The sequence below is a fragment of the Vipera berus genome (genome assembly GCF_964194415.1).
Source record: "Vipera berus genome assembly, chromosome: 9".
Taxonomy (NCBI): domain Eukaryota; kingdom Metazoa; phylum Chordata; class Lepidosauria; order Squamata; family Viperidae; genus Vipera; species Vipera berus.
Genome location: NC_138212.1, coordinates 2,880,059 through 2,901,560, shown reverse-complemented (window position 1 = coordinate 2,901,560; position 21,502 = coordinate 2,880,059). Strand labels below are relative to the sequence as shown.

General features: G+C 38.4%; 1 protein-coding gene across 1 annotated transcript in view; it reads right to left on the bottom strand.

The window, feature by feature from the left end:
- BICRA (BRD4 interacting chromatin remodeling complex associated protein) overlaps positions 1-19,892 on the bottom strand; it is a 62,747-nt gene extending 42,855 nt beyond the window's left edge. Inside the window, exon 1 of the mRNA XM_081334960.1 lies at positions 19,795-19,892. The gene's annotated coding sequence lies outside the window, so the exon portion shown is untranslated. The remainder of the gene's footprint in view (positions 1-19,794) is intronic.
- Positions 19,893-21,502: the final 1,610 nt, after the last annotated feature.

Here is a 21,502-nt window from a genome sequence, read left to right as displayed (position 1 = left end):
TATAAAGAAATATGTATTCCACCTTTATAGTCTTTTCATTGGAAGACATTTTATAGCAATTCAGTATTTAGTTTTAAGTTACAAAATAACATTCCATTAAAATACCTCCATTCCACCCTCAAAAAAGAGACAGACAAGAGTTCAACAGGAAGGCCCAGGCAACGAATAAGATGTATCATCTCCCCAGTAAAGCAGCAGCTCTCTGGAGTAGACGAAATAAGAATCAAGACAGCATAGCTTCACAGGCAAAGAATCTCATAGTTGGGGAATGGCGGTTCAAGTCTTTCCTCTCATCCCTGTCAACTCAGCCTCCTTTGTAACTGGGATCTGGAGAAGGCTCAGTCTATCTGTTCCTACTGCGTGAATAGATCTTTGCAAAAGAAGGTGATCCCTAAGGCATCCTGGATTTAAGCTGTTTAAGGATTTAATGTAATTACCATTGTTCTAATTGTATTTAGGGACAGATTGGTAATCAGTGAAGCTCCATAAGTGCTCACCAACATTTTTGCTGCCAAAATCTGAGCCCACTAGACTCTGTGAAGACTCTTTAGAAGTAACTTGCACAGTGATCATTGCAGTAACCCAACAAAGACACAATCAACCAAGTGACTGCTTCCACTATAGTTTAATCTGTGTCAACAGACTACAGATACCCAAAGCAAGTCTAATTTTTTTAACAGTGTAAAGTCACTGGCAAAATACTTCTGCTCCTGGCTGTTACTTCTTACCATAGCTATTAATGGTCACCAATTAATATATTTTTCAGTTCTAACTACATTTTTTAAGGAACAATTCCTATATTCTTGTGTCTATAAAAATAATTAAATCTGCCAGGCTAAGCAGCTAAGTGTGGACAAGGCTGACATAGTCTATATTTGATATTTGTTAATTTATATATAGCTTTTTGTTCACCATACAAAACACTCCTTTTCCCCATGCAACAACTCTATGAACGACAATAAGCTGAGATGCAAAGATTACAATCCCGGATTGCCTGCAATTGGTTCGTATGATGTACACCTGTGAAAAAGCCCCGATTAGGATAGTGTAGTAATAGTCGAAGCCCTAAGAATCTAATATCTGGATCTTGGGATGACAGGAGAGATCTGGAAGGGGAGAATCAATCCAACATATTGAATTCACCTTCCAGAGTATGGAGTACATCATTTTTTCAGCCTCCCACCAGATGTCTCACTGCCTGACATGACCATAATTCTATTTTCCCATGAAAGATCTATCCTGACTTTCCCCATTTCTCCCAACCCAGAAACCCCCCCCCAGCTCAAGCACAAAACCACAATCCAAACTACAATCCAACCAGGTGACTGGCTAGCTCAGCTATTTAGTCTTACCTTTCAATTTCTAACCATCTACCTGCAAAACTAGCCCAACGAAGTCCATATCCAATGCCATTTTTGCTTGGTTCTTATGCTGGGAAGAACTCCAAGGGATTTTGCATCAACACAATCTAGTTTCTATAGTGTTCCAGACTATATCAGAAGGACCACTTTCAGCCTTAGAGAGTCCTAAAACATCAGTTGATAGAATAACCACCAAAATAATCTATGATCAGTAAATGGCAGTTACTTTTACTCTGATTTCAGGTATGTTCTTCCTCACCCTAAAATGTATAATGGAATAATAAATGAAAATGAAAAAATATTAAGAGATACTATAAAATGTTCAAAACTAGAAACTCTCGCTGCCCTTTGATGCTTAGTGGTAAACATAGTTGAGTCTAAAACAAAAATAGTCTTATTTATAAGCTGTTCCTGAGAAATGAAGCAAGTTCAAACTGTGTTTCATTCTGGGGTTGATTACTGTAAAGGATCTAGTTAACCAACACTTTTCATTTATGTACAAAATTCAGTATATTAGTCTCATTGGCTGATTATAAGCATTAACAGTCTAGAGAAGCTAGAAACATCTCTTTGATGACACTCCCCCCCCATCCTTTGCTCCATAAAGCATTACGAGACAGATGCTTAAGAAGTTTTCATGTTCTCTGTATCTGTGTGAAATGACTAGGAGGAGATTCCTGTAGAAGAGGCTGAGCTAGAAGGTGGGGTTAAACATGTCATCAGTATATGTTTAATTCACATCCGTAATAGATTACTACAGCACCACTTGGGGACTCTCTAACCAATGAAGAAATTCCAGCTGATGCAAAACATGGCAAATAATCCCCCCCAGCATTTACAGGTAGCCCTCAGCTTACATCCATTCATACAGCTATTGCAGTGATGCTGAAAAAAATGGATGTACGAACATTCCTTGAGGTTCCAGCTACTGCAGCACCCCAGTGGTCACATGACTGCCATTTGTGACTTCAGAAGCTTTCTGAAAGGTCATGAGAATGGCAGTGTGTGGAGAACAGCAGGACTGGCCTTGGATAGAAGGCCTTACATGTCCAGCAGCTGCCTCAGAACAGAACAGGACAGAACAAGTTGGAAGGGACCTCGCATAGAGGCCACACTGGGCATATCTCATCAGCATTCGAGAGACAATGAAGGTCATCTGATACGGCAGGGCCTGCGGAGCGCAGGGTGGCTGGTGCTTTACTCTGTGGCAGTTGGGTGTCTGGTTGCAGTGTGGGTCTTTGCAGCACTGGGCTGAAGTAGATAGAGCTCCTTGAGCAGTAGCAGCCAGATGAGACTACTGAAAACCCTGGGCCTCTTCTTCAATTCGAGGGATGCTGCACTAACAAGGAATGTTGCTGGGGGGTGGGTGGGGGGGGAAGGGCAGAGAGGCAGGGAGACAGGTGGGTGGAAGAGTTGAAGAAGAGGCAGTGCCTCCCCTTACTGAGACCGGGAGGGTTGGGCTCGGTCCTCAACTAACTACCAATGGGATTTGGTTGATGACAGCAGCGGGGGCTGCTGGGATTGCTGTTGCTAAGTGAGGTGGTCATGTGACTTTGCGCTTTACAACTGCATTGCTTAGTGATGGAAACTGCAGCTCAATTACCCTTGTAACTTCAGGACTATCCTGTACTGTAGAGGGTTTCATATCTGTGGATTCGACCAGAATTAGCTATTTGTTGTTGTTTCTTTCCAAAAAGCACCCAGTATTATATGTAATTTGATTGTAAGTATCTCTCATTCTCCAAACAAAACTAGCTATTAAACTAATTCATATAAGTCAAATAGTAAACAATATTTCTAAAAATTTAGCAATGAGGTGTTTTGGTTTTTTTAATGCCTTGACTTGCCCCCCATACATGGAAAGTATACATTCTAACAGTTCCTTATGCTGCCAGGTCTATAAATGTTCAAACAAAATTATTGCAACTTAATTTTATCAGGGTAATTAGCAGGGTTTGATTATGAAGACTTCTAGTCCATCTTTGTCCCTAAGCAATTATTTAATTAATTCAATTCAATTTTGAGGCTGCCCTGCTCCCTTAACAACTTGGAGAAGTTTATAATGAAAAGAAAAAAAACATTATATATAGAAAAGAAACCCACTGCTGACAGAAGCAACATGCTACCAATAACAACCAAAGCCACAGAGATTCTGCAAACACTCTATCCCAAGGCCTAAGAGAACAATCAAGTTTTAAATGATTTTCTGAATGTCATTAGAATGAAAGCTGAATAACGTGTGTGTGTCATTGGAGAAAGCAGGTGCCACAACAGAGAAAGCACACAATGTAAGCACAACCCCGCTAAATCTGACCAAAGGCCCATCTGGTTCAACATCCAGTTTCTCACAGTGACTAATTCATGCTTCTGGAAAACCCACAAACAAGTATTTAACCTCCATCCATAGTAATTTGTTTTCAATGTTGCATTGCCTCTGATGTCTAGCTAGACATCAAAACTCATTGGTGTGATAGATTTATTCTGCCACGAATTTATCACATCCATCACTGAAATAATCAGAACTAGCAGCCATCAGATCTTGGGGCACCACATAAAGCAAGTGTGATGTGGTGTAGCATTCTTTTTAACCTCTATGTGCCCTGCAGTTACTCTCCATTCTGGATCCGTTTCCAGATTGTATACTTTAAAAAAAAATTGTGAAGTTAGTATTATTTTAGATAATGTTGCTGCACAAAAGACTTAGAAGAAGAACACAACCCCTATTTAATTCCTGGTCCCAGATTACTGTGGCAAAATGGCTTCAGTTCCTGTCACACAATTTGTTCATAAATTCAGACTTTTTTAAAAAATGCAACTACACTGTTTACATACAACCTGAGTATCTTTGGCTGGAATAAATAAGTGGCTTAATTGTGGGACTGAAGCTCATTGCAGGCATATTCATCTCCTCTTCTCACCTGATAAGCTGGTTAAACAGGTTTTGTATTGTTTCAAAACCTGTATGACCACAGGTGACAGCAGGATAAAATAAGTAGGAAGTAAAACTCTCATGAGTTACTTTCAAAGAGAACTTAAACTTCAGTATATATAAAAAGAATGTCAAAGCTAGAAAAATTGATAGAAGCTTAGGAGACAACTGTCTGAAAAATAAGCTAAAAGTACAAAACATAAATATGTTGTATAGTATAGTTGGACATTGATTTCATATCTTCTGTAGAATGCCAAATAATTGTACCTGTTGCACCAAAACAATGATCTGACATGAATTGCATGTGAAAAATCAATATTATGCATTTATAGTTTTGAAACAGTAGTAGTACTGTACCAATAAAGGAGAGTAAATAAAGGAGTATACTGTATTCCTATATTAAAGAAGGTGAATGCTTATATATAGATAAAAAAAACCTGCTCTCAGATTCTCCTTATATTGCATAAATAGAAACTAGGACAAAGACTAATTTCCATATCCAAAGGACAATAACCCATGCAATGTTTGTGTGCAACTATCATTTATTTCAAGTTATTGGGTGGGCAATTTTTCTTTCACTATGAACTGGCAAAAAACTGTTGTAAAAAAGTACAAAGGGTTGAGCTAAATTTATACAAGGGAAGAATTCCTTTTATTGAAAGAAATTACAGCATGGCAGTGTTTCTCAACCATATCAGCTTTAAGATATGTGGACTTCCATTCCCAAAATTCCCCAGTCAGCCATGCTGACAGTGAAATTCTGGGAGCTGAAGTCCACACATCTAAAAGTTGCTAAGATTGAGAAACATTACAGTATGGAAATATTAACATACATAATTAACAATTCTTCTGAATAATGTGGAGGGGGGTTGCATGTTAACAAACTGAAATTAGGAAACTGATCATCTGTCTTCAAATATTCAAAGTGGCTGAACAGCATTAGAGACAGTTTCGGTGGCTGGATTGAGTGATATTACACTGACTATAGATGGTGACTGAAATGCCTCAGTCACTTCCTTTTCTTAACAAAACACCATGCCCTCTACCTCTCCTCCTCCCTTCCCCCAAACATGCTGTATTTACTTCTAACATTTGCTTGAAATCATTTCCAGACTTGCATTCCCTCAAACCGCAGCAGGAGCAGCAGGGAGAATGCAAAGGGAGGCAGTGTTCTCTTTTCAACAAATAGGAAAAAGAGAGATAAAAAGCTCTGATTTATTTATAATTATACACACGCATAAACACACACACACACAAATGCTTTTTAGTGTGTTGCAGATAAACATTACTTCGTTCCCAAGTAATCCAGACACACTTCACACTTCCCTTATTTATTTGCTTTAAGAAATGTATTTAAAAGCTGCCTTGACAAAAGCCTTACATGTTCCACTTGCAAATTATTTATATGAATTCCTAGCTAGTAAAAAGTTGCCAAATTGATTGTTTCAGGAAAATTGAAGACTAAGGTTCTTATGAATGGCAACAACAATCGGTTGCAGACATGTTGGCAGAGAATCCACTAATATAGCAAATTGCATTCCAGTTTTGTTAATCTAAATGCAAAAAAAATAATAATAATCCCAACTTCTGAACCCAAGAGTTCTTCACTAGCTCACTTGCCTTTTTCCTCTGGAAATCTTTTTCACTTCCTTTGGAAACTTTGTTTTCCAATGGGTTCCTGCTTATTAAACTAAACTTAAACTAATTGATGTTTAAGAGGTTATTGTGGTTCCGATAATAAAGGGGATGAAAAAGGCATACATTGGTGCTGAAAAGTTTGTGAACTCTTTTGAATTTTAAATATTTCTCCATAAGAATTATCAGTAGTTGTGAGAAAAGGCAAAGAAATGGGTCCAGAACAAATTAGGATGATGGACTGCAAAAATCCAGGATAGTTGGAAACCAAAGATAGAAGCAAAGAACTAGAAACCATCCTTGAGACTAACAGATTGGAAGACAAGAAGTTGGTTAAACAAAAGTGATATAGTCATGAAGACATGATACAACAGGATCCAGAGCATGTTTTGTGTGGGTTGTTAAGCAGCATTTTAATACATCAATCTCAAGATTGTCTTTCAATTTGTCCATAATCCTTAGACTATAATAAGCTACACACAATTACAGTATATTAAAGACAATATTTCAGTCTATTTCATGTTAATAGAAACCTGTCAGAAGCTCCGTCATTAATTTAGAATATTACTGAAATTCACCAGTAAAACAAACAAAAAATAATCCATAAATTTGTGGATGTCAACAGTCACAGTATTTAATTCTTCCTAATCTTAGGTTTTCATCAAAGTAAAAAAAAGCAAACTTCTGTCCAATATAATCGCGTCTGCATTATTTACATATACAACAAGCAAATTTTTTCAGGGCTTAATATTTTCAGATTAAAATAAAAATACAATAGGTCTGTTAATTTGTCATTTCTATCCTCGGTGCAGTGAAGTAGAAGGCCACTTTTATTATTATTATTTTATTATTATAAAAGAGCTGGCAGAGATGGGAAGATGTGCAACCCTCAATAATAATTTGGTTGATTCCACTTAGCTGTCTTTTAATACAATGAGAAAAGCAGAGCTATAAACTTTAAACATTTTTAAAGTTTCTTTCCCCTGGAGAGAGAACAAAAATAAACAGGCAAAAAGGCCATGCCACAATATACTAATCATTATACTTATAATATGTTTAATGAGATGTTAAGGAATGCTTTTTAGAGGCAACTGAATTTGTGTCTGGACTCCATGATTCAGGTTGAGATGAAAGTGGAAATAGCTATTAGAGATGCAGATCTAAGGTTAGGATGGCAATTCTTTTCTGAGATGAAACATCACTAAATTCAATGAATTTTACTTTTGAACAGATGCAAATAAGAATGCACAAATAAAAACTATACTACTGTCTCTCAGTGGCGTAGCGTGGGGGGTGCAGGGGGGGCGGCCGCACCGGGCGCAACATCCTGGGGGGGGCGCGCTCGCACTCGCAGCTCTCTGCCCCTGCCTGGCTCACTCACTCTCTCTCACTGCAGTGCTGGCTGTGCGAATCCGATCTGAGCCGCCGGGTCACCGCCCACTGTGGAGGGGGTGTGTGTGCCAGGCGTGCGGTGCGGTGCGGAGAAGGGGGCGCAAATTACTTGCCTTGCCCCGGGTGCTGACAACCTACGCTACGCCACTGCTGTCTCTTGTCATTGATATTCTGATCTGGTTATTACTTAAAATTCCGTGTTTCCCAGAATCAACTACAGAATACTTTAAAATTGCATAAAAAGTTAGTTCATCTCCACTGCAAATACATTCTGGATGAGATAACTTATAAGACAGAATCGGTCTACGTTTAACCCTTTCTCTACTGTTTTTCTCAATAAAAGCTGTTTTGCTTCCCTTCGGGGTTCAGTTCCTTGTTTATAAGACACACAGGAGTCTGAAAATCCTACCAAGAAAAAGCAGCTAAACTGCGGGGGGGGGGGGGGAGGAGAGAGAAATTGACCATCTGGCTGTTACACACAACTGTTTTTAAAAGGAATAGTCCTTGTATAATAGAATAACAAGCAATTAAGATTATATATGCTTAATGGAGTTGCTAGATCCAGCTACTGCCAAGAGCCGTGGTGGCACAGTGGTTAGAATGCAGTATTGCAGGCTATTTCTGCTGACTGCCAGGGGTTCAATCCTCACTGTCTTAAGATTGACTCAGCCTTCCAACATTCAGAGGTCAATAAAATGAGGATCCAGATTGTTCAGAGGCAAGATGTAAACCGCTTAGAGAGGGCTCTAAAGCACCGTGGAGTGGTATATAAGTGCTATTGCTATTACAGCAGACCTTAGTAGAAATGTATTAAACAGCAGTCAGAAAGATGAGGGGCCTCAGTAAGGAATTGTACCAAAGCTAAGCTAAACAGGACTTATTAAGGTACACAGAAAAAATGTCTCATAAATTGCTGTAAAAGACAATGGGGTTGTTCCCTGAAGGGATGCTGTTTTTGTTGAGTTGCTTGTATTTATTGTTGCTTTAATTTTTGTAAAGCTGCCCAAAGTCCGGGTTTGGATGGGGAGAAACAGGCTTCGTCTCAATCCTGCCAAGACTGAGTGGCTGTGCATACCGGCATCTCGGATAAACCAGGTTGTTCCACCACTAATGATGGGGGGTGAGGTGTTACCCCCCGTCGATAGGGCTCGCAACTTGGGCGTCCTCTTGGATTCACGGCTCAATTTTGAAGACCATATAGGAGACGTGACCAGGGGGGCTTTTGCCCAGCTTCGTCTAGTGCGCCAGTTGCGGCCCTATCTGGACCGAGATGCCCTACGCACAATCACCCATGCGCTCGTGACCTCCCGGCTAGACTACTGCAATGCTCTCTACATGGGGCTGCCCTTGAGGACCACTCGGAGGCTTCAACTGGTGCAGAATGCAGCTGCGCGAGTTGTTATGGGAGTTTCCCGATACTCCCGTGTAACACCTCTTCTCCGTGAGCTGCATTGGCTTCCGGTTGCCCTCCAGGTGAGATTCAAGGTGCTGGTAATGACCTATAAAGCTCTAAATGGCTTGGGTCCGGATTATCTAAGGGAACACCTGCTGCCAGCATCAACTTCCCATCGTCCTGTTCGCTCCCACAGGGAGGGCCTTCTTAGGGTACCGCCGGTCAAGGAATGCCGGCGGGTTATCCCCAGGGGAAGGGCGTTCTCTGTGGGCGCGCCGGCCCTTTGTAACCAACTTCCCATGGAGCTTAGGACTGCCCCCCGACTTTCGCTCATTTCGCAGGGACTTGAAAACCTGGTTTTTTGAGCTGTCTGGCCCACACTGAGGGGTTTTAATTATTTATTAATGGGGTTTTAGTTTAAATTCAGGGACTTAATTTAATCTTAGTTTTAATCGATTTTAACTTTGTATGTTATGTATTTTTAATTTTTCCCTATAAACCGCCCTGAGTCCTACGGGAATAGGGCGGTATACAAGTTTAAATAATAAATAAATAAATAAAAAGTAGGGATGGGAGTAGTCTACAAATTCAATAAATAACATAAAAATAAGTTATTAACCCTGCAGTAAAGTTTTGGTGTACCCTCTTGGGAATATAAAATTCTTATATTGATTTTGATACTGTATTGCACATTCTATTGAAAATGAAAATAAAAAAATGAAAAGGGGGCCCAACCCTTCATTTTAAACTTTACAAAGAAGTGATAGTTTGTGCCATGTGATCACCATTTGCAATCTTCTCTACTGGTTTCCCCAGAAAGTCAGGAGAAAGTTACATGCCAGAAGGACTCCTTCTAGGCTCTAGGGCGGGGGTAGGCAACCTTGGCTCTTTTATGACTCCTGGACTTCAACTCCCAGAATTCCTGCTGGCTCAGGAATTCTGGGAGTTGAAGTCCACGAGTCATAAAAGAGCCAAGGTTGCCTACCCCTGCTCTAAGGGCTGGCTGAAATAACTGCTGGTTGAGACGAGTTGGCATTCTTCCACGGGATGCAGAAACAAAGCTTAAATCATGAAGATCTAACCTCCATTTCTGCAACCTGTGGAAGGACATCAGCTTACCTTGATGCACAGAAAGGAACTTCATGAACCCAGTATTAATATACTGTGGCAAGCAATCTGTCATCAAAGTATAAAGGTCTTTGAGGAAATAAATGCAAAATAGGTATCCTGCAAATTGGGATATGTATAGAAGACAGCCATATGCACCCATCCCCAAAACAAAAATGCTAAATGTGTCTGCATTCTCCTGATTCTGAAAAAAATGTCAAGAAAGTGCTAGTGGTGAAGTCCAATTGTAAAAAGAAAAAGGGAAGAGCAAAATACAGCTGCTTAAAAAGTAACTATATCGGTGTAGATAGCTAAAAGATGAGGTAAGTGACATAAAATGTTGCTTAAAGAATAAAGGAACAACAAACGGGGGTAGAGAGAGAGAGAGACTAAGAAATCTGATGACCTATCCAGTGAATGTTTACTAAGAAATAAAGTATCTATCAGGTCCCCATGTTTTTAAGTACCAAATTTTCTTTTGAGAAACTAACCATTGTTATGAATCTTGAGGGACTGAACTGCAGTATATGAATTACAAAGCAATCCCAGTAGGATTCATTGCATTACAGTTAAGAGGATCCCCATGAGAAAGCAGTCCCAAATATAACAAGTTTATTAAGTCTCCCAATTAACTGCATTAAAGATATGCATTTATCTTTCCCAATTACCCTAATACCTGAAAGTAACTTTTTTCAGTTATTTATCTCTGAACACACATATAAAACACTGTAAAATTCAAAATGTGTCAATATGAGTAGCAGAAAAGGAGGAAGGGAATATTTCAAAAGCAGCAGTTTTCTTTTGGAGCCACTTCTGCATTTGAGCCTGCAGTGTAATGAGAGTCCTGGAGGTCAGACTGCATAAGCCACAACTCAATTAACTTCTTTATCGTTTATCTGAACACCATATTATTGGTTCAAAGTACAGAAATTGACCAAAGGCATTTCAGTGACTTCAACTCAAAACAACCAAAGAATGTTTATTTGCTAGCATTATTCTTCCTAACAGCCAATTTAATCTTGCCTTTATTTGAACAAGGTTTATAGTACACGTACTCCAGTTTAAACAAATTTGAATTAAATTTAAAGTCCTTCTGAACCAACTACCCAGAGAACTATAGGGGAGATTTCCTCTCAAGTCAAAAATAACATCCTACAGACACTGAAGCATTAAAAACATACATTTGTTTTACAATCCAGCCTTGGTCCCCTGAAGACAGTTTTTATAGTGGTTTACCCAACTTATGTAATTATCAAGTTTAGTTTTGGTAACCTCTGTAACTTTTAAAGAATGGTCTGTTTTCCAAAACCATATAAAAGGATTCTCGATCAGTTAACAGTCAAGAAGTTGCCGTATCATCAAATAAGTTTGAAACAGGTTCTAGAACTTATCCTCACCTTGCAGTGGCACATAGGCTATTGGTAAGCTTTAAATGCTTATCTAGATCTGCTTCTAAGCAGACTATAAATAGACTGCATTTCCATGGTTAAATGTAGAAAAATCTAAAATCTAGGTAGCTGAAAATCAATGTAACACTAATGAGTATATTGTTAAATATTTTCCCCCTTTTGGCCATGGTGGCAGTATATGCATGATACACTGAACCACAAATAAATCAGTAAGTTTTAAACATATAGTTTGTGATTCAACCTGTGTACTTAGTTACAACCTGTGTACTCAGTGCTTATATCTGACTGTTATATGAATTCAGAAAATTGGAATAAGAACACCATGATTAATCATACATTATCTGTTGAAGTTGGTGGCTATAATAAATTTAACGAATTAAATAAATATGAAACAATATTTAATTTGGATATCTACCTTGTTGAAATAGACACACACTAATATAATGAACAGTTTTTTTTCTTGTAAACTCAAAATGGGAAAGACTATTGTACATTAAAGGTAAAGGTAAAGGTTCCCCCGCACATGCGTGCTAGTCGTTTCCGACTCTAGGGGCCGGTGCTCATCTCCGTTTCAAAGCCGAAGAGCCAGCGCTTGTCTGAGGACGTCTCCGTGGTCACGTGGCCAGCATGACTAGACGCCAAAGGCGCATGGAACGCTGTTACCTTCCCACCGTAGTGGTCCCTATTTTTCTACTTGCATTTTTACGTGCTTTCGAACTGCTAGGTTGGCAGAAGCTGGGACGAATAAGAGGCGCTCACTCTGTTACGTGGCACTCGGGATTCGACCCGCCAAACTGCCGACCTTCTGATCGACAAGCTCAGCGTCCTAACCCACTGAGCCACCACGTCCATTGTACATTAGGGATTACTAAATAAGAAAATTGGAGGGGGGAAAACCTAACAGAAATAAGTGAAGGCTTATGAGGATTTCCAATGACAGAGATAGTGATTGCATTTGTAAATAAATTATTGCAAGGATGGATTTATTATATGCAAACAGTTCTACAGCATGAAATCAACTGGCAAGAATATCTCATTATATAATGTTATATACTAAAGAGGAGTTTTGCCAGAAAAGAAAAAAAAATGATCATCCTTTTATATTGCTGCTAGAAAAAACAACAGAAAATAGCGGTATCAATGTTACCAAAAAATCTTGCAAAACTTGAGTTTTAAACTTGAAGTGAGTTCAATATTAGATTATCTATGATTTCTCCCAATATCAACTAGAGATTTTGAATATATTTCCCAAGCACATGCCACTCATTAGAATTGACAGAAAGACTACTCGTTTTTTCTTAGTCTCTGAATTGACAGGTGGTAGTGATTCTTGATCCCAGATCTGGTCCAGGAACAACTGTGATGATTCTCCTACTGAAGTTACCGTAATTCGTAGAATTTAGTGGCTGAAAATTTCAGTTTAAATAACAACTGCATAAAGTAGGCTATACTTGGTAAAAATCTCCTTTCCAACTTCTAACATCTCTCTCAATTTGCAAAGGTGTGGGGGACCACAATATTATCCTGACTTGATTCTTCACAGTCAGAGTTTTGATTGCAATATTGATGTGTAAAATTGCCCCACAGGAAGTTATATATGGTCTTAACTGTATTTTTCGATGCCTAGAAGAGATCAGGTTGTTTAAAGACTTTAGATCTTTGAATTACAATTACATTACCTTCTCCAAAGTGGAAGAAACATAGGATAGAAAATAAAATCAAATTTCTACCAGATAGGGGCAAGAGCTAACTTTCACAAAAAAATGCTTTATTATTTTGCTTTGGTCACAATTCATGGATATTCAAGCAGTTTTCATTTTAGTTTAGGGACTGCTCTCTAATAAATATTGAATAACCTTGGTTACCTAATTTTGTCTCTCAGTGTCTTGCTGTGTATAATATTATATATATCCACACACTTGCAATCAGGAAATTTTCAAAATAAATTTACATAATTCAGCAAACTATTCTTCTTTCAACCCACTTCCTCTTCTGTAATCTAGGACTCTCATTTATGAGGTCCTTCCATAACTAGAGCCCAGATTTGAAAATTGATTGCAGTTTGAGGATGTTTTGTATTGATCAAGTTACAATTAAAAAATCATTTTAATTTTGTAGGTTTGTACAGAGTATATATAAAACAGCTATTCTTCTAAAAATATATGGCATTACTTTTTCATTAAATTCTGTGTCCTCTTATTTGCCTTTTAAAATCTGATGGAGACATATATTTATTCAATATATATAGCCACCCATCTCAAACAAGTAACTCTGGGGGACGAACAGTCATAAAATCAATTAAAACCAAATTATAAGCAGGATACGAAAAATAAACATACACAGAAGCCGAGATAATTATGATCTGTAGATGTTAACATATCCAGGAAATGAGACCCTTCATTTACTTGGGACCCCAGGCCAAGGCATATAACTATTTCTCCAAGTCTTATAAAAGGCCAACATGGGGTCATCCTAAACTTTGAAGGAAGAATGTTCCAGAGGGCAAGTACTATGGCATAAAAGGCATGTGTCCTAGTCCCTGACAGCTGATGTTCCTTGGCTGATGGGACGTGGAGCATATCCATCCTGATGGACTGGATTGGACAGGTACAAACAACTGGGAGAAGGCGGTCTCTCAGGTAATCCAATCTTAAGCCACGAAGGATTTTGAAGATGACAACCAGCAACTTTTAGTTGCATCCAGAAACACACCAGAATGCAGCTCATGAAGCAGTGGTGTTACATATACCAAGTACCCAATATCATTTATTATCTATGCAACTGCATTCTGTACCAGTTGAAGCTTCCAAATGCTCTTCAAGGGGAGTCCCACTAGAACACATTAATCCAGACCAGAGATCTATCACTTATGAGGGCATGAGTGACAACGAGCAGAGGTCCACAGTCCAGATATGGGTGCAAGTGGTGCATAACTCAAAGGTGTGGCAAAGCCTCTTAGCCAGAGCTGCCACCTGTTCCTCCAGCAGGAGTCAAGAGTCTAAGAGGAACCTTAGATTGCACACGGATCTGTCTGGAGCAATGCCGTCCCATCCAGGACCAAAAGTGGAAGAACCTTGGCCCTAGAAAGCCCAAACTCCTAGGTATGAGTCATATGAAAAAATATTTAAAATTAAATTATGTTAGGTACAATTATTCCAATTGCTCAAATTTAACTCATTTTTTAAAAAAATCAAAAGTATAAAATAACCAAGACTTGTATTAATTTAATACAAAAATAAATTAAAACCATTATTTTATAACACTTATTAAAACAAAGAGTAATATTTGAGCAATTGGAATAATTGAAACCTCTCTTTCTACTGTTCCAGAAGATAGTTATACCTATGTTGCAGTAAAACAGAAACCTTAATTCTGGCTTACTATGAATTAATTTCTCCATTGCTGCATACTGCTGTTGCTCCTGTTTAAATCCTTCTCCCAGTGTGAGGAGGTTAAACAAACCATGAAAGATCTTTCATAATTTACAAGGACCAAAAAGTTTGGTTTGTTCCTTCCAGGCTTGCTTGGCAGAGACAAGCTAGAGGGTTTCAATTCATGGTTCATGGTAAACAAATCATAGGAGTTTCTGTGCTTGGTTAGTTCTTTCATGGGCAAGAAAGCCAAGCAAATCCGATCAGCTAGAATTTAAATTACCACAAAGTACAAACATGACCACTATTATCGCATGGCAGCATTTTGCATTTTTTATCAGAGATTTTACAGCTGTTTACAAATGGAATTCCAAATGGAATGTTTGTGGGGGTTTGGGTTTTTGGGTGAATTAAATCACTTCTACATTTTATATGCTTTTGAACAAAGTTATACGTCAATCAATTCCTATAATAATTAAAAGTAGGGGTTTCAAGCTAAATAAAGCCTTTATATCACCTGGAAACACAATTCAAATGCCGATTCAAGTAGTCTATATATCTTTTGTGAAAAAAGATATGCTAAAAAGCAAAGTGAGAACACTGAACTCAAGTCAAACAAAAACAGGGTTTTTGTTTGACTTGACATTCGCATATTATGACATTAAATAAGCTAGCAAGAGAAATGATCCAAGAACTAGCTAGGCACATCTGATTCTGTCCAAGTATAAGAAATTTTGAAAAGCAATGGACTTAGTACAGACAAACCAATGTTCCTGTGGAATAGGAAGAAGGAATGAGCAGTCTTCAATCTGTAAGACCATGAACATTTGTGATTTCTCGCCTGAAACTTCATAACATTATTTTAATGCCTGGAAGAGAGTTTCCCCTTGGATTAAGGGATACTTTTATTTATACTTAAGACTATATAAAATATTAATAAATATATGAATAAAGAACACATTAAAATGGAAACCTACGCAACAGATAAAATATCTTACGTAGATTGTGTTCAAAAGCTTTGTTAACCTCTAATAACTTTAATACGCTGAAGCCTTGTTTGAACAAAATGCCTTTAAGTGCAATACTCCTTAAGGGGATAAAAGGAAACTTTAAAGGCATGATATTCCATAATCTAGATATTGCCACAAAAAGATACAACTCTATGAACCACTGGACAGTACTCTTGTCAGAATCTGAAACTCCTCCCTTACAGCTTTTAAGGCAGAGATGAGGAACTTGTAGCCTTCCAGAAGTCCCAATCAGTGCAACCAACAGGTTCCTCATAACTGTCTGAAGAAGCAAACAGTTCATATAGGGCAAGATGATTGTTCTGTTATTCTGAAAGCAAATCATTATAGGCTTTAAATGGGCCCTTTAAATTTTTCAAGAAACGAGAAAGCCACTGTCATTCTTGCAAATCTATGTCACCTACTCCAAAACCACCAATCAAGACCCTCTCCTCTTGCATTTTGGACTATGAGGTTTCTGTTCAAGGGCAGCGTCATGTAGAACGTGCTACGGTAATCCATTCTGGATATAACTGGCATGTGTTACTCTGGCTTTCCTGTGATCAAGCACATTTAACATATCACCCAAGATCAAAAAAGTCACTCCCAAATCCCAAGGTAACATTTCAGAAGCAAATCCAATTTCACGACTCTCCTCCCCGATAATAGTGATTTTTCTACGTAGTGCTCATCCTGCAAAACAGCATGAACCCCTGATTTCTAAATCATCTGATCCTTAATTAATAACATCTGTTTTAGTTCAAATTTCAGTTTGTTCTTCCTCATTCAGATTAATGTTTTCAAATATGTGACATTAACATTTTGTAATATTAAATACTGCTCTTCCCTGTACACATAAACGTTAACTGAGTAACTTTTCAGATTTTTTCTGGGCACAATCTTAGAAAGTCATCAGAAGAGAGAGAAGATACATAGAAAGGCAGATTGGTTCTAAAAACAAAGGGCTTTGCTCTTAATTTCTTAAAACACCTCACGCATTCTAAAATGCAAATAGGCTATATTCTAGATTTAGCTACTATCTTTTATAAATTTTTATTTCTTGCATTTGCATTAAAAAGGACAAAGATGGATTTTACATTAAGAATATGTGATAACTCCATTCCAAGAAAAAAGCAAGAATTCCAAATTTTAATATTTTCAACTACCTTAACTTCTCCCTAAACATTCTTGGCTGTCAAGTATAAAGTATACATTTACTACTTTGGGGAGAAATAATTAAAAGATACAAAACACAAGCTCCCACTTGATTATGGTGGATCTATACCAATTGGCATAGGTAATTTGGCACAAACATAAAGGATGGCAACTCATGAAAAACATAAACCATGTTTCTACAACATCAATAAAAACTATGGCACTAAGAAGTCTTAGTTGTTCAATTTTTCCCATAATTACTACATTTAAGGCTTTAACAGCAAGAGCTATGTAGCAAATTGCTTTAGAGTATTAGTTGTATATTATTTGAGTTTTGATATTGGAAAACTTTCTCTGAAGCCTATTTACATGCCTGCCTTGGCAATTTGTAAAGGAACTGTTTGAAAATGTAAGTTCAGAGTTTAAGTAGCATAATTTGTGCACATTTATAACCAATGAGTGTGAAAAGTAGGTTGGCCAAGCACTTAAGTAAATATTTAGAAATATAATATTAAGTGATAATGAATGTAACTGAAATAGAATCCATATTTTTAGTGGCCCACTTCAGACAAAATGCTAAACCATAATACAGGTTGTTTTTGGCATAGTATGATATAAACTCACTCAAAAAATTTAAATATATCCAAAGCACCATAGCTAGTTCAACCCAGCCTATTAAGAATGTGCTTATGTATGAATCGGATTATAGGAGTACACACAAAGCTATAATGTGGTGTTCCTAAGTTTGTTCTATAGACATAACTATGATTTTTTCAAATTTCAATTAAACTATAGCTTAATATTATGAATGGATATTCACTTTTCATGACACAATAGTTGAACATTATCTGTGCTTAAAGCAAGTCAGTTGTCATATGCCAACAAATTCACCCAAACCACAGGTAGAAATTGTTTCTTTTTAGTTAATATCTCAACAATTTTCTGGTGGTACTTCCCCCACTTCTGCCTTTTTTTTCAGCAAATAACTACAAAGTAATAGTGGCTCACAAAATCAGAATAGTTATATCTGAGGTGATGGAAGAAAGTTTTTGCTACCTAAAAAGAACCCTAAGGGTCTGCAAGGAGTTAAAAAACACAAAATAATAGCTACAGCTATGTTTCTACATTCAATTTCCTAGTGATGCGATAATCCTTTGACTATAATCTATAGTCCCAATACTAGTCCATACTACGGGTATGTCATATCTGCCTCTGTTTAACCAGTGAGAAATTATGCTACTAATTGTGGTTAATTACCTTTCAGCTAGCTCAGTTTCCACTGTTTGTGGAAATGGACATTTGAAACCAAGGTTTATAGTAATTTCAAAATCTGGTTTCTGCAAATTGGAAATAGCTCTAAATTGGCATAACACATATGGTGGCTTCAGCTAAACCTCTGGTCCCTGCTTAATGAGGTATGTGCACATGATGGGATAAAATAGTAGTATGTAGATGCTCTTTAGCCTTTCTAGTGAATTACTAATCAATGCAAACGTTTTCCTATTCTAGATTAATGACTTAAAAATAATATTGCAAATAGAGTTTCACTGTACTTCCAAATCAACATAGCTTGGGAAACATCCCATAATAATTCTTAAAAGCCAGTTTCAACTTTCCTGATACAAGGAACAAAGTGGCAGAAAGGACATCATCATCTGCTTTCAAAGATCCCCAAACACTTAAACTTTCCATTTTACTATAGGTTTTGAAAACTATTTCCGAGAGCACTAAGATTTATCTCAGAGATGCCCACTCAATATGTCCACCATTTAAAAAATACTGACATAATCTTGATAAGGATGAAAATGGGTGTTTTTTGGACTTTGCAAAACCTTCACAAAATGAAGTATGTAGTGTTTATTACTATGGACTTTGAGGCATGCAAGTGTTCAGATAAACTATCAGAGTTTAAACCAAATTGAACTACTAAGCATACACAAGCTAGGCCAGAGAATTAGTCTGTGTGTATCAGCAATGCATAAACAGGTACAAAACACGCAAAAAACAAATTGCAGAAAAACTGGGGCCAATGACCATGGTTAATGTACAAAATTAAAATAATACCTTAAAAGCAAGAAATGTGTTTTTATTCCACGGAATACCATGAGACTTAAGGTTAGGAATATAGAAGGGGGTGATAACATTCCGTTTGAAATGAAGTAATTTTGGGGGGGAAATTAAAAATGACTTATTTTAATTGTGTAGTATTGCTGTTTTTCTTCAGCCAAATCAGCACAAAACAGACATGGAGTGGTTCGCAGGGACAAGGCCGGAATCATAAGCAGAGATTTTATAAAGGGAGATGGAGAAGGTTAATAGAGGATAACCTCATCTGGCAGTTCTTTCTTGTTTTACTGAGCTCAAAAACACATTTTTACATTATCAAAATAAATGAATTTATACTATCTGGAAATACCTTTAGAAGCAAGCAGTGTAAACATCTGAATTCCCTTTTTAAGAAAACATGTTTTTGCTTTGCAACTCCCCCATCCAGCCTTTCAGAAATCACGGGAAATCGGCTGGGGCTCTCCTTTGCTTTTACTCTGGAGATGGCGTGGGGGTGGGGGGAAAATGAAGTAGACGGTGCCTTTACAACCGGAAAAACAAAAAAGCTACATATAATCATCCAACCCTGCGAATGATAACCTCCTCTCTTTACCCCCGCTCCCCAAAGCCCCCACCCCTTCTGCTGGAGAGGGAAAATCTATTCTAGAAGCCTGTAGAGATATGCGAAGAGATGGGGGTGGGGAAAGAATCTCCCAGCGTCCCCCCCACAACGATTAGACGATTGTATATCAGTTTATAAAGCTACATTGTATTCTGTAGACGTGCTCTGCAGACGCAGGAATAGAAGGCTGTTTGGGGGGGCAGAACTGAATTGGGGGAGCAGTGGAAAGAGATCAGTGCTACTACCCAAGGAGGGGGGACACGGTTCCCCTTCCCCCCAGTTTTTTTTCGCCCTGTCACAGCCCTGAGTTGCAGGTAGAGAGAGTTAAGAGATTTAAAGAGAAATTGCTACATTGTAACAAACTCACCGTGATGTTTGAGCAGCAGTCAGCGCGGGGTCTCCGAGACATCCCCGCACGGGCTCCGGAGGCAGGACCCTAGCAGGCACAGACTCATAGAGGGTCAGCTCAATGCCTGATTGCAACCGACGAAGGTTTCCTCTGAAAAATTTAAAAAAAAAAAGAGGGGGAGAAAAAGGCGAGGCGGGGGAAAAAGGTAAAAATACCAAGGGGCAGTTTTATTTTTACATTTTCAGCGAAACCTTTTTTATAAAAATAAATAACCATCTCCCTCCTCCCACTCTGCTTCATTTGCATTGGCGCTGCCCCACCCCTCTGGCTCTTTCAAAATACTGTCGCCGCACGCGCGCGAGCACGCACGCTCAAAAGGGAGCTTTGTACCGAGACGTCGGCCCGCTTGTCAAGAAAGGGCGAATTAAAGGCACAGGCGCCGCCAGCGTCAACCTTCCTTGCGCCTGTCCGGCAAGGTGAGCTTCGCTTGAGCACGACCGCCCGCGGGAGCGTTTCGGGGCGACGAAAAGGATGGCCAGAAAGCTCTTGGAACAAACGGATGCGAAGAAAAAACCCTCAAGGACTGAAAATGGGGGGGGGGGGGAAATCTTCACCCAGCTCGGATCGGAATGCTTTACACACCATCGTTCGTTTTAAGCCACCAACCCTAGCCGGGCTTCTATTAGGGATCGGATTTTGAACTTTGTAGGATCTACTTAGAAATGAATATACTTAGGACCACAGGGAATCATGGGATGGACCGTGGGGGGAAACGGAGGAAAAGGCAAGCCTGTGTGGGGCGGAGTTTTCTTAACATGGGGGGGGGGGAATAGAAAGCTCCAAGTTTGACATTAAAGGGACACATCCCTGCAGTTTTCTGGGCAGTGCTATAAAAATGGTTTGCCGAACCTTCAGGGATGCTTTTTGATTTTTTAAGTTTAATCTCCAGCCCTGGGATATTTCCTAGTGGCCTCCTTTCCAACTACCGTGTAGGCCCAAACATAATTCTAAACCTGCTTTATTCAGAAGGGTTTTTAAAGTATGTGCTGGTTTTAAGCAGACAAAAGCAGTAAATCTTATAACCCACTTGTTTACCTGTGGATAATAAGCTCATTCAATTAACTTCATTTTGGCTTCACTGAACCCTGAACCAACTACTACACAAATTGAGTTTATACAGTAGTACTCACTAGTAGCTAGCTAAATAGTTGGTTTGGGGCTCTTCTAATAGGGATATAACTGTAGGTTTCACTTTAAACAACAAAAATTCAATCGCAAGTGTTTGGGAGTAAATCCCATTGAAAGAAACGAGATATTCTGAACTGGATTGCAGGTTAGAAGCACCCAATAAATATGGATGTGTACACATTGTGCCAGACCACAGTTTGTTTAAACATAACTACAATGACTGGATTCACATAATACATTAAACCAAACAAATTATATTTTGGTTTAGCATGATGCATGAATCCATCTGCATGGTATTTGGCTTAATATATTCATGGAAATGTATAGCCTTAAAAAAAACCTACATAACGTACTGTCTGTAGATTTACTACATATTATTTTATCCGAATACAGTATCAGTTCTAATAAGTTTTGTGCTTGGTAAAGTCTAAACCTATGCTTCTTTCCAGAGGACAAAGTACTATGGTGTAAAGTAAGGTGCATGTAAAAGTACGCATAGGACAGCAGGTATAGCACCTAATCCTAAACAGGTTGACCA